A 13,391-nucleotide genomic window follows, 5' to 3' on the forward strand; every position below is an offset into this window, starting at 1 on the left:
CATTGTCAAGAGTACCAACCCCACCCATGGCTGTGACGCAGTTTAAAGGGGCCCTGAACCACTTTTTATCGAAGTTGAGAACTGCATTTGAAGTTAAAATAGACTATTTCAGAAATACTTTGCCACAAAAGGTACTTCAATGCATTCAGAAGAAGCGGAGTTATTCGCAATCAAAGGTCGCTTATGATCCCGTTCGCTGTGCTCCCGGGATCCTTCTTCAATGCCTTGCACTGCGAAGGCTATGGCGGAACAGGGAATGCCCACAAGCCTACTGAATGTCACCGTGGCGCGCAGTTCAAATTTTATTTTCTATGCTCTAGTAGACGCCACTACTTCCGATTTTGGGGCCTACGACACACCAAATGTAGCCAAACACGGTTGGCCTCAGCAAGCCGCAGTGCGGTCAGCCAGTGGACTCGTGTCGCGGCACCCTGTGGCGGCCGTGGTATATACGCTACGTAGCAGACCGCAGCTACATGCAACTGTAGTGCGTATGTGCAGTGTTTGCTTTGTGCACAGCAGGGCTTAAGTGCGCGCTCGCACTCATATGCTCCAGTCTGGCCGTGCTACGTGGTGCGGACCGGCTTTGTCCTGCACCAGTTTGACCGACGGATAGCAGCCACATCCAACTTCAAAATTTTGAAAGCCATCAATGGCTCAATACAAAGCAAGGTCTGCCAAGGCGTCTAACGAGGAGTGGCCAGGAGTGAGCGCATGCTGGCAAGCGTGCATGTGGTCTGACCTTAAAGGGGTTGAGACACCAAATTTTGAGGCTATAAAAAGCCTGCTGTAGAATTCCTCTGTATGCAAGGGCACTCAACATGTAGTGTTGGACACCAGCAAACGTTTAAAATATTGCTAATACACAGCGCGAGAAGAAACACGGGGACGAATAGGAGACACAGACAAGTGCTGGCTTCCAACTGATTATTTTATTGATAGACATGCTTTATATATGCATGTCCAGGAACAGATACAAAGAAAATGAAATATTTTAACTGACGAGTAAACCGTCGGTTACCCTATCTGACACGGACCTCAGATTCTTGGAATGTGTCGGCATGCGCAGCAGGCCACCGTAATTGTTAGTTTTTCTCTTGGCATTCTTTTGGTTTGTTTTTTGTTTTGTTTCCTTGTCAGTGTAAATATTTCATTTTCTTTGTATCTGTTCCTGGACATGCATATATAAAGCATGTCTGTCAATAAAATAATCAGTTGGAAGTCAGCGCTTGTCCGTGCCTGCTATTCGTCCCTGTGTTTCTTCTCGCGTTGTGTATTACCAGTATGAATAACCAACTAGGCCAGTCAGCCACCTTAATAAGTTTAAAATATATTTTAATTCGCTTCCAAAGAGTGCCTAAATGCTCCTTTTCGTGATCGAGACCCATCACTAGTGCAATTGACACTCACGTCACTGTGTTGGAAGCTGTGTTGGAAGTTGGAAGTTTTAGCGACGTCATACCACGTTAGAGTGATGTACGATGAGCGGTGACCACGGAGTAAGATCAACAGGAGCACTGACTCCGCCGCCGCGCAACGCATTCGCTCGGGACAAACCATGCAACGCAAATTATACATCGCGTAGCGCCATCTGTCGAGGCGCGTGGAAAACAATCAACAGCTTGCTTCCATGTGCGCATGCGCTGAGGGGCGGAGACCGGCGGTGACAGCGGCGCAGAACGGGCAGCGCGGCACCCGCAGAGCGTATCGTCTGCTACAAACATGGACCCTCGGCCATCTTAATTTGACAGCAATCAAACATAAAAAATACATGCGCACAAATAATAAAAGCGCAAATAAACATGCGGTAGCGCTTTTATGCACGCATACGAAACATTTTTAGGTGTCTTTAGAGGTAACAGACGATAAGTGATGCTGTACAAAAAGACACAACAGAAGTACTTGTTTTTCACTCCTCTACGTCTGCGCGGAAGCGAAGGTGCGAAATTTTCATCTTCCTCGCTTTGTTTACCATGTCTGTAGCACGGTGTAATACCCGTGTCACACGGGCGTTTGGAAGGCCTTCCAGCCGATATTCAGTTGACTCAAAGGTCAAGTTAGAGCTGCTACACGGGCGGTTTCTAAGGCCGCCGAGTCAATAGTCTATCGAGTCAACGGAGCACCCTACAACTCTATCGAAATCTCGATGGCCTTTGAGCAACAGAAGCGGAAACAGCGCGAACATGCCCTCTCGTTCACAGTGTACTCGTACTCACGGTTCGAAAGAACAAATCAAACCAATATGCTCTAAAAATACTATATATGAGTGTTATTAATTATTCAATCAAGTATTTTTGCCACTTGATATGTGCGAACTGCACGTATTCTCGACAACAGCGACGTGCTTGTGTTCGTACACTCTCCCTCTACTCCATGTGCTGCCGGCTGCCGTCATATCGCCGCCATTTCACTGTATAAACAAATATAAAAGAAATTAGAGTGCTTTTAAGTGGTTCTAATGTTGTTTAACTTTTGGTGACACGAAAACGAAAATAAAGATCAGGAGCGCCACACAATTTTGCAAGAAACGCCTGAACCACTCAACGGCCTTTCAAAAGTGCCGTGTAGCAGCGCGATAACTCCTTTGAGTCGATAGAGTTGTGGCATTTCGAAGGCCGTCGACTCGAAGGCCTTCCAAATGTGCCCGTGTGACACAGGTATAAAAAAGGAAGGTGATCTGACGGCGGCGCGAGGCGCCGTCACTTAGTGTGACTCTATGCATGCCGCTGCCGCAAGGGGCAGCACCTGTTCTGGGGGCCACTTTTTCACTCGCTTTGCTGTCGCTTTTATGGGCACGCGCGGCAGAAGTGCTTTATTTCGATGAATATATGTTGTTCGCCTGCTTAAAACGACTCTACTTGGTTGGAGGAACGTCCCTTTATATTTCTGCCAACATTCCGGTTGACTCCAACGCGGCGAGCAGCGGTAAGCGCAGCACGCCGTCTGCTTGAGCAGACGCCGCCATCTCTCTCGTGTTCGAAATGACAGTACTTTGACTGTAAGTGGCATGAAACCTTCTACCTGCTCAGGATTTGGCGTCTAAATAACGAAAAATTTCATATCTTTGGGTATGGGTGTTTAAATGCTGACGGAGGTCGTAAATTATACACTGTTGTGCCGCTTCTCCAAGGCCTCCTTCACACGTGCTGCCCCTAGCGGCGGCGCTCACTTCCGGTCACACGAAGTGGCCGCTCTCTGGCCCCAGCGCGGGTGTGCCGTCGGAACACCTATCTTCTTACACCGTGGTCTGTAGTATGTTTATTCATGCCTGATGAAACAAGGTATCTTGATACTTGTGCGTGAAGAGACTGAGCAACAGGACAGTGTTTTGTTCCCGGCTGTAAATACGGTTATGGCAAAGGACACGAAAAGTTTTTGCTCTTTGCTTCGCCATCTGATCTTCTACTGCACCAGTGGCGTCAAAAAATTCCTGAAATAAGCGAGCGCTTAAAGCAATGGACAAAATATGTGCGCGACACTTCGACAAGCAGCTTATTCTGGATAGTTACTTCAGCACAGACAAAGGCGATGTCCTACTAGATGTAAGGAAAGTGCCTCGACTTCGAAGCGGAGCCATTCCTTCAGTTTGTTTAGGGAAGCCTGGCGTAGCTCAATGATGCTGAATGCCAGAAGGAACCAGAAGACGCCAATGCGGAAGGACGAGAGGAGCCCAATTTAAATTTGTCTACAACTACACACAGTGCAGGCGCCTTTCCTTGTCCAGAGACATGCCGTAATTTAGAGAGAGAGAAAGGGAAAGAGACAAGGAGGTTAGCCAGTGTAAATACCGGCTGGCTACCCTGTAAATTCTCAGCCTTGCCTTCGAGATGATTCCCCCAGTTATGCAGACACATAATCAGAGCTTCTCTTGTGAAATAATAAGCAGGAAACACTGGCATAAATTCCCAATTATTATGTTTAATGAGAATGTGGCGATTCTGCTCGCAAGAGAATCGGGCGACGCGAAAAGCACCGCGAGAAACAAAGAAGCAAGCGAAGCATCTTAGCACTTGATGCGTGCTCAGATAAAAAGAGTGATAAACGTCAGCTTTTCCATAAAAACTTCCTTTGTTGTCGTCTGTCATTGCTTGAGCCGTTATATCGCCTTACCATTTGCTATACAGTCGAGCCCGACTATATCGAACCCGTTTATATCAAATTATCCCGTATATCGAACAATTTCTAAACTCAGTAAATTTACATTGAGAATATATAGCAAAAGTTACTGTTACATCGAACGAAAATAGCAACGACAACCGATATATCAAACTCCATGTGCCTCAAAAGTGCCCCAGCAAGTTGGCTTTCCCTCGCGGTGGCGGGGAAAACTGCCAGCGCCACCCTAGAAGTGGTTTAGACCCGGCTGTGCACGGGCGAACACCCCCCTGCAAAAATGATCCTGGCCTGCTCGCAGCGCTTACAGCCAATCAGAGGCCGTCGTGCTTTCTCCGAGGTGCAGAGGCGGTACAAGTGAGCACCATTTTTTCTTTCTTTATGCTTGTGTGCCTGCTGCTGCCTTTTTTCCTCGAGTCCTCATTCAGCGTGGTCCAGGCTGGTGGTGTTGCCTGTTGGCGCTCTGTGAACTTTCTTGGCACGCTGTCGTCATGGCTTGTGCAAAGAGGCAGAATTTGCCGCTCACTGCGAAACTCGAAATCATAAATCGAGTCGAGCGCAGTGAGAAGTTTGACGTCGCCGCCGCGTACAAAATTCCAAGGACCGGCGCTATTGCGTGATTATAGAAGGTTGCGGCCTCAGCTGCTCCGACTCGTTGGACAACGTGGAGGCGTGCGTGCTGTCGCAGGCAGCGAAGTCGTTGAAACAGAAGAAAATCCAGGACTATTTTGTTCCAATGTAGGGCACGCAAGCAAGCCACCATATTAATAAAGTACTTTTCTTATTGGTATGTGCCTTTGAATTATCAAATCCTATAGCGGGCCTATATCGAATTATGCCATATATCGAACTAATAAACGTTTTTTGGCGAGTTCGATATACCCGGGTTCGACTGTAGCTTTTCTTTCCGTCTTAGTTTCCGTAATTTGTTTATTTTCTGTTCCTGTGCCTTGTAAAGTTCCATGTAGGCCACCTGACAAATGCCCTGCATTTGGCCTGTATAAAATAAATTAAATAAAATGACACGACTTGTTTCTCCTGCTAACATCACTCCGTGAACCGCAAGAGCTATGCGCGCTACAGGCGTCAGGGCGAGCGCGGAGCAGCTGACAAGCAGGCGCCGCGAGAGTCCCCGCGCCTTTGCTCCTTCGGTTTGTTGGGCCCGCCTCTCAGCTGCAGAGTTTTTCATCATTCGTAGCACCGTCTGGCGAACACGCCATGAAGCAGGAGCTGGCGTTTCAGAATGTGTCCCTTCCAGACGAGCAGAATCGGCACTGCTGTCTTATCTTACTCCGTGGCGGTGACCCACAGCACCGGGCAAGCCTTGAGTGCAGCAAGCCCCATCGGCTGCGAACCCACACTCCCACACCCAGTTTTTGTCAGCGTATTGCCTAACTAGCCAAGCTTGGTGGCATTTTGCAAAGTGCTTCGCATCGTCACACTAACCTGCGAAGGCGACAATGAGCGTGTGAGCTTGCTCAAGTGTTGAAGGCATCCGGACGGTTGCTCACACAGCCACCATGCCTGTGTACTATTGTGTGTTGGACGTAGAGAGCTAGCCATAACTGTCAGCGTGGTTTTGTTTGCCTCGCTGGTACAGCACGTGTGTGCGAGAGCAGACGATGCAGCACTGCGCGTGTCATAGCTTTGTGGGCCCACGTGACTAAGCTTCCTAGACAGCAACGTCACTGTCCAACTCAGCGTCTAGAAACCGAAACCGAAAATCACTCACATAAATAATGCGATAATACATTATCTACCACGAATATATGAATCTTCGAGCCTGTATAATGCTTTCTGGAGCAATAAGAAACGTTGGAAACAAAGAACGCGCAAGCTACAAATTTGATGTCTCAACCCCTTTAGGGGATGTGTGGGCTTTAGAATTATTTTTTTAATACAGTATAGACCACTTATAACGTAACCGCTTATAGTGCACGACCGGATATAGTGCGGTCTTTTCAGAATCCCGTTAATGTTCCCATAGCACTCCATGTACACACGTATCGCTTATAGTGCAGTTGCGGGAAATGAAATACCAGTTGAAATACTAGGGGTCCCGCCTGCAGTTTTTACTTTGGGACCCCTTCCTGTATACTAGTCTATGTACTAATTTACTTATCAATAAAAATGAATTGAACTGAATTGAAGTTACAGTGCAGCTGCCTGGGAGTACTGAAGTCAATGGAGACGGCGAACGCTCCCCTCAAACGGGCGCCCCAAGGAGTGCTCGAGGAAGAAAGCGAGATGAAGTGGAGGAGAAGGGCACGTGGTGCGAACGAACAGCCAGTGAGGCTGAAACCAGAATCTTGAGTGCGAGTCGTGAATTATCACGGCGCGCATAGCGAGCGAGGGCCACGAAACTGCCAACGCCGGCCAACGCGCGCTTCACGATAATGGCAGTAAACGAAACTTCAGGGAGCGGGCGGCGCCGGCACAGCACGGCGAAGGGCGCACGCGGAGACCGTGGAATGTGAGGGAGGAGGGCGACAGGGAAGCGGATTTCGCCTCGGCAACTCAGCCGCTTCGGTGGCTCCCCTCGCCCTCCCTCGTAGCTCCCTCACTTTCGACTATCACCGTGCGCGCGCGCCGGCCGGCCCAGCGCCAGATCCCCGAAGTTTCGTTTTCTGCCGTTATCGGGAAGCGGGCGTTTGCCGGCGTGGGCAGTTTCGTTGGCCGGCCTGGGACAGCGCCGCCGCTGCCCGCTTCATCGTAGCCGCAGCGTGCAAGGTCAACAGGCAACTAGAAAGTAGAGAAGGCATAAAGGAGAAAGAAGGGTTCACTGCCATTTTCCACGCGTGGCTACGGTAGCGTGGCTGAGACGTCGGCACGTACACACATGTTCCGGCACAACGCAGAATCGGCGACCTTGCCATTTGAGAGAGGGTGAAATTTCCGCCGCATTTTTTTTTTCTTGTTTTGTTTTATTCGCGCGCGTCATTGGGGGGTCTCTCCTAAGCTTTTACTCTATGGCAGTGCCGGAGCAATGCCGGTCGGAGGCGCCGCCGCGCTGATTTGGTTTGAATTAACGCGATTCGACTGTACATTGAATGCAAACGTTCTAGCCGCATTCCTCAACTGTCGCATATGCGTGGCGGCTCGGTGCACATGTTTTGCCTATGTGCGGGCATTGAAAATTGTTGCTTTGGTTACAGTGCGGTACCGCTTATAGTGCGGATATTCGCGACTCCGGCGACTTACGTTATAAGCGGTCGACACTGTATTTCAGTTAGAATCATCAAAATTTCAAGGTTTATGTAGTTTTATGTGCTGATATTAAATATAAAGTTTATTTTAATGTATGTCATACGATTCTTTCTTAAATAAACATTTTGGTAAAAATGTTTTGTCATGCTTCTAAATAAATATACTGCATGTTTTTGTTAAAATTCTTTACCGTTATAACACACTAATCAAGAAGTGCTGCAAGACCAATTCTGTAATTCTGACATATCCAGACAAGAGTTGTAAGCATTTGAAGTTCATGTTTGCAGTACAGGCATAATTACTTCAATTAAAATTGTCATTTGTTTTAATTTATAGCTTTAACTTGCATTATTTGGTAGTCTTACGGCACTTACCAAACTATAAGGTTCTAAATTAAAGAGGAATTAAAATTGGACTTGTGGAAGCTGAGAAAACCTGATATGAAGATTGCGCACTGGCTGAAAAAAATGAAGCTGAAGAAAATGACAAAAAACACAAGGTATTCTTTTCAAGAGTTGTGCAACCAACAAAATTAACTAGCTGCACCAAAATAGGTCTGGAATGAAAAAGCATTTTTAAAAACCTCCACCTCCACTCATTTGGTAAGAAATTATTTATTATATTACTGGAGAAATTGAAGAGTAACCTTGCCATTTCTGGATTTCGCAATAATACCTCAGTGCCATTTTGTCAGTGTCATGTCTCTGATCTCAAAGCATACTTAGCGCTGTCTTGCCACAGAAAAAGTTGGTGAAACTTGCAAGTCGAGTTGGTTCCTTTAGAACGCAACGTAGTTCTGATAAGCAAATTAACTAGACATGAACAGATATTCCCAAAACCCATGATGTCCCTGCAAGCTGGTGCGGGAAACTCATGGCGGTGTCATCACCCATGGTTCACTTTGTCTTTTCTCTCTTATCCGGCCTTCTCTCGGTCAGGTGGCCATTCTGCTATGTGGCCAAAAGATCAATTTACTAATGCAGGCTAACCTAATGTACTCCTCTTCATCATACCATTAAAAGGGCACAGAAACACTTTATAACATGGTAAATAAGCATCGCTACTCATTTGCCGATATTCTCACAAAAACCTGGGCCAAATTGTATTTCTGTACATGCGTTTTAGCAGGAGCGTAGCCACAGGGGGGCACACCGGGCACGTGCCCACCTCCTCCCCTCCTCCTAAATTTCTGTGTAATAGGGATACCTGGGATAAAAAGACGTGCAGCAACACCACCTTGCTCTACCCCCCAACCCCGATCAAGTGTGTCCTCCCCCCTCTGGAAAAAATTCCTGGCGGCGCCACTGCATCTGGGAGCCTGCAATTTCACCCTAGAGACTGCCCGTCCTTTTTTCAATTTCCAGGAATCCCCACCAGTTTTGGTACTTAATGTGGCATGCGATGAGCATGTTAGCCGATAAACATGTTGAGCTGCCAACCTTAAAAAATTTGAAATGAAATTTAACAAGTGTGTGTGAGAGAGAAAGACGTTTATTAAATAAAAAAATGTACGTGTATTAAATGGCAACCCCAGTGGTTTTTCCGGTGAGGTGCCTAGATTAGGTTGCTTCGCTCCTTATAAGGTGTGAAATGGACACAAAGACCGGATAAGAAACACACAAGACAAGTCTGAGTGTTTGCCTTGTCTATGGCTTTTAACCCCAAGTGTCTTGAAGGCCATACTGATACCAAAGCTCAGTGACATGAATGGTGCAGCATGCCATTTACGTATTATTTCGTGCGTGCATGGAATGGGCAATAACTTGTCTTGCAAGGACGTTCCCAAAAATTTCAAAATAAGAAATTTGATAACAAAGGTTACAAGATTCATCTCGCCCGTGCCTGGTCTGCCCTGTCTTCTTTACTGAAGATAGCCTTGGCCCGACCACCACCGATTTCAACTAATCTTCGTTCGACTACATAATCACGGACTGGCCAATCCTGGTGGTATTCAACGCTGTGACGTCAGTACCTGTGACTATAAGAGCAGCACCGCTTGCCGCTTTCTTCAGTGGGCAAGGTGACAACGCCACAACCATGCTAAGATGAATTCTGCTCTTTGTGCAGGTATGTCACTTTAACAATGCTTACTGCATTCAATTTGACGACCCTTTTTTGTGGATGCTGCCTTGCCCACAATGCTGCAGTTCCCTTTTTGCGTACATTTCGGCGGAGATTGTGCATCTTGTCAGCAGCATTTTGTTGAGTGGTGATGTTGAGACGACCCTGAGGCCTCCTAGAAAGAACCCTCAAGCCAACACAGAGCTAAACTCACAGTCCGGATCCACCACTACCCTCGATAGGTAGCCAGCAGCAGTTGCTGACCCTCACAATGTCGGTGATATGTTTGCTCAGCTCCTAGCTGACCAGAACCGAATTGCACAAGATAGTGCTAATCTTAAGACGTCCATTGACTTCCACTTCAAGGCCTTTGAAAGCAGTCTTGCTACTCTCAAATCTTGATTCTCAGCCTCTGGCTCTGTGTCTGATGAGGTGCAAAATAAAATTCTAGCATTAACAGCCACAGTGAACAAGCTTGTCACGCAAAATGGTGAATCAGAAGCTTGTCTCAGTCAAAACAACTTCACAGCTGTTTCTGCACTTCTCGAGGACTTACAGAATCGCATGACCGCAGCAGATAACACCCCTGCGGTCACTGACCTGTGCACCAAACTACAGGCCGAGGTGGCTTCGCTTTCGACAACTGTGACACGGCTACTTTCCAAGTATGATGAACTAGAAAACAGGTTCCATCAAAACAATATAATTCTACACGGTTTTGATGAACTGATCGGTGAAACCCACAAAACATTATTAGCTAATGTTTAATGGCTTTTTTCTGAGACACTGGCGATGCAACACCCGTCAATTGAGCGGTGTCACAGGTTTGGTCGGCCTTGGGAAGGCCACCGGTGCCCGGTCATAATGAAGATCTTAAATTTCCAAAATAAGCTTCAGATCTTCAAAAATGCCTTTAAATTAGAAAATTCTGATTTGCGCTTCACCAATGACCTGTCTTCAAATGTGAGATGTGTTCACAAAAAGTTCTGGGGGGCCTCCAGTTTATTTTGTGACAAAGATTCTGTTGTAAAACTGTGCTATGATCATGTCTGTAGTGATAAGATTCGCTATCACTGGGATCATGCGTCTAACTCAATCGTGAAATCTTCCAGTCATTTTTTTTGCTCATCTGTGCCTTCAGTTATCAACCATGTCGATGCCAGCAGCCATACTGTCTCACCATCATTGCATCTTTGACCAGCTTCCACATCGCTTGATTACCTTCGTTTATATATTAATGCACAAAGTATCACTAATAAAGTTCCTGCCTTCTTGTCTCTTATTCACCAGTACTGTCCTTACGTAGTTGCTGTCACGGAAACATGGCTACACAATGATAGGATTTTTGACTCGAAGTTTACTCCACCGGACTACCGTAAAATTCCGAGCAAGCGCCCCCACCTGTGCAAGAGCCCCCCCCCCCCCCTAACTTCACTGCTAATTTCAAATTTCCGCGCCGTTCCGGGAAAGCGCCCCCCCCCCCCTCCCGCTCCGCACCAACACTGGCCTGCCACATCCAGTCCACGAAAATGATGGCAAATTCGGCAAATCACACCGGTGCGCATCGGGGCGCCCCGATGAGCCATTTCATCGAATCATGGTCGTACCCGGGCCCCCCAGTGGGCACACGAGTGCATCGGGGCGAACTGTGGCTGGCGGTCTGTAGTTCACGGACCGCCGGCGAGATCTGCCTCTCGCACGGCACAAAGAAGTTCCCTGTGGCACAGCGACGTGACCACTTGGTGACAGAGGAGTGGTCGCGGCTACGCTCTGGCATGGCCGGCAGCTTCACCGCTGCTAATCACTCGCCACCGATATCGTCGCTAGGCCTTGTTCAGTTCCACTTCGAATCTGTAGCAGACGGCGCTTCATCGCGAACCGCCGACGCTCCCAAGCAGCAATGTTTTGTTACCGTCGTTGCTGCTTTACCCTCTCCTCGCAATAATTTCACACGATGAAGAAAACATGCGGATAGATATTTGCGGTGCCACCAGCTGCGATGCGAGCATGGCCGAGCCGTGGTTCGCTGTCTGCCGTCGGTAGCCATGCACTGCAGCTGAGCTTCATTGTATCGGAACTCTCATTAGTGCTAAACGTTTCACCGTGGACATGGTTTTTAATAAAGTGAACATTACGCGTCACTTTACTCTCGCGGACATAATTTTGCCTCGAATAGAAGCTGCATAACCAATGTTCGCATCGCCGGTCGCGAGACGCGCCAGTGCAGCGTCGATGCGCTTTCTGTAGTTCTTTTGGTGGTTTTGAGTAACGGTGGTGTTGAGAGTGATAAACACCACTAACAAATCCTTGGCTTAATAAAGTTCATGTTCAATACAATTTTAATGCTATTCCCACTGCGCTTCTTTTTTTTTTGCGGAAAAATTTTGTCGTGGCCATCTTGAATTTTGGTGCTGTTCCGGGATAGCGCCCCCCCTAACTTTGCCGGTAATTTCAACTTGCTCGAGGGAGGGCGCTTGCTCAGAATTTTATGGTACATCACAATTCGGACAGACTGACAAAACAGCAAAGGGTGCGGCGTCGCCATTTTGCGTCGGTCAGATCTTAGGTTCTCCATTTTTCCAGCTCCTCTAGATACGGAATCAGCCAGGTGCAAGCTTTAATTACAAAAAATGCATTTTGTAATCGGCGCTTTCTAGCGCCCCCCAGAAACATCAGTGGACTCACTTCAAGCTATCGAAATGTTGGTGCACAAGCACAACCTAGGTCCTTCCAACTTTGTCTGTCTTGGTGATTTCAACGCACCAGGTATTCATTGGCCCTTTCTATCGACGTGTGGTCACGATGCCACTTTCGATAAAGAACTTATAAATTTTAGCCTGAATTTGGGGCTTACTCAGATTGTTTGCGAGCCTACCAGGCAGAAGGCCCTTTTGGATTTGGTCTTTCTTAGCTCGAACCTTGCCATGAATGATTACACTTGTGAAGTGGTAGAGGGCATTTCTGATCATATGGCTGTTTTTGTTCCCCTTGTGTGCATTGTTCCTAAACCATCCTTCATTTTTACTACATTTTGCAATTTCAATCACGCTGACGACACCTCTATTATAGATACATTGGCTGACGGCTTCGACACTTTTGAAACACTCTGTATATCAAGTGACGTGAATGGTCTTGCGACATATTTTTAAGGTATTGTCATGCCACGTATTGAACACTTTATTCCCATCAAAACAAAAAAGAAAAATACTAAAATTCTTTGGATGAACAGAGACATACTACAGTAAAAGCTCGTTAATTCGGATTTCACGGAACTGAAAAAAATGTCCGAATTAACCGAATGTCGAATTATCGAGGGTATCAAGAAAACAATAAACAAATGCTTTCTACATCAACACGCTCTTATTTGCAGTATGAATCAGCAAATTCTGTTTCTATTTTGCATAAACACAATGCAGAAGCTGCAATTCTCGTCATCTCGCGACTTCCTTCACATCGCGGCTGCGGCGGGCGTCTTCATCTGAGACGCGCTTTTCACTAGCGCGCGCACATGCCGTTAATTTTTTTGCCTATGTCACCGGGTCGCCGCCCATCGCGATGTAGACGGTGCGCCTCTTCCTCTTCACAACCACAATCGCTCTCTCTTTATCCTCGACAGCTTCGCACTGAGTAAAAACGAAACTTTTGTTTGCCGCAACCGCGGCCGCTGTCAACGCGATCATGCACGGCGACCTTGCGGTTCTGAAGGCGCGCAGCCGACGCACGCAGAATCTACATGACTACATGACTACAGCGATGCGAACTCCGTCGCTTCGTTTCGGTGGACGCTAACGTTGTTTTGACGCGGTCCATTCATGTTTCGGAGGGTGGCGTGGCTTACAGAGCTATGGGCGCGGACCATTCGTGTTCAGAGGGGCGGAAGGGCAACGGGACAGAGGCCCGCGAGGCTGGCGATGCGAAGGATGGAAACCAACGCGCGGCGGCGTGGAATGGCTCAAATTTCTTATCTTTTTTTTTTCTTTTCAAGGAGTTCGTATTCCATTCGCTTTCGG

General features: G+C 47.4%; 1 protein-coding gene across 2 annotated transcripts in view; it reads right to left on the minus strand.

Annotated features, from left to right (window-relative positions):
• LOC119437500 (von Hippel-Lindau disease tumor suppressor-like) overlaps positions 1 to 13,391 on the minus strand; it is a 64,898-nt gene that overhangs the window by 23,819 nt on the left and 27,688 nt on the right. The window lies entirely within an intron of this gene.

This window comes from Dermacentor silvarum, chromosome 1, assembly GCF_013339745.2.
Source record: "Dermacentor silvarum isolate Dsil-2018 chromosome 1, BIME_Dsil_1.4, whole genome shotgun sequence".
NCBI classification, from domain to species: Eukaryota; Metazoa; Arthropoda; class Arachnida; order Ixodida; family Ixodidae; genus Dermacentor; species Dermacentor silvarum.